This window comes from Asparagus officinalis, chromosome 8 (genome assembly GCF_001876935.1).
Source record: "Asparagus officinalis chromosome 8, Aspof.V1, whole genome shotgun sequence".
NCBI classification, from domain to species: Eukaryota; Viridiplantae; Streptophyta; class Magnoliopsida; order Asparagales; family Asparagaceae; genus Asparagus; species Asparagus officinalis.
In genome coordinates this window covers 123,592,248-123,593,019 of record NC_033801.1, presented here as the reverse complement: position 1 = coordinate 123,593,019, position 772 = coordinate 123,592,248, and positions in this window count along the sequence as shown.

Genomic DNA, 772 nt, shown 5'->3' with positions numbered 1-772 from the left:
AGGGGCATTTAGGGACGAGGGAGAGGAGGCGGCAGCAGGGCTTCACGGTAGCGGGGAGGGCCATTGGAGGGGTGGCATTCATATGAAAATTTTTAAGGGGGGTGTTTGTAATAAAAGCTCAGGATTTGGGGGTGATTTCAAAGAAACGATGGGGGAAGAGGGGTTAGGAGAAAATGTCTGACTGGATGAGGGGGTGGAGAAAGAAAAAACGGTTGAAAATGGAAGAAGGGAGGTTGAGTTTGGATTTAAAGCACGCGGAAAGAGGAGGCGACGGAGAAATGCCGCGCAATTTTTACGGTTTTTATAATTTCGAAATGTTTATGGCCGTCAAAGACTCAAACGTTCTCCAGTAAAATTACAGTAATAGCCTTATGGCTTATAGTTGGGTGGTTGGTGTACATCCCTTCCCCCCCTAATTTAGAAAATGAATATATAAAAGCAATATCAAGCTTAATGGATGTCAAGTGTTCTCTAGTTGAAATATTATTTCTTCTATACTAACAAAATCAAAGACTTGGTGTGATTTTAGAACCTATTAAAACTTTTTGATGAAAACATAAGCATACAATTTAGAAAATCAACAAAACATTTCTATTATCAATAAAAAAAACTAGAAGAAAGGAATTATAGTGCTTTTTCAACGTCTAACTAGGAATTTTCTTTTAAGAAATATTGTCAATCAATCAGTGGCGGACCCACCCTTGTTCAAAGTGGTTCACTTGAACCACCTCATAGAAAAGTTCTCTATAGCCTAGTGGTATTGTAGTTGGTA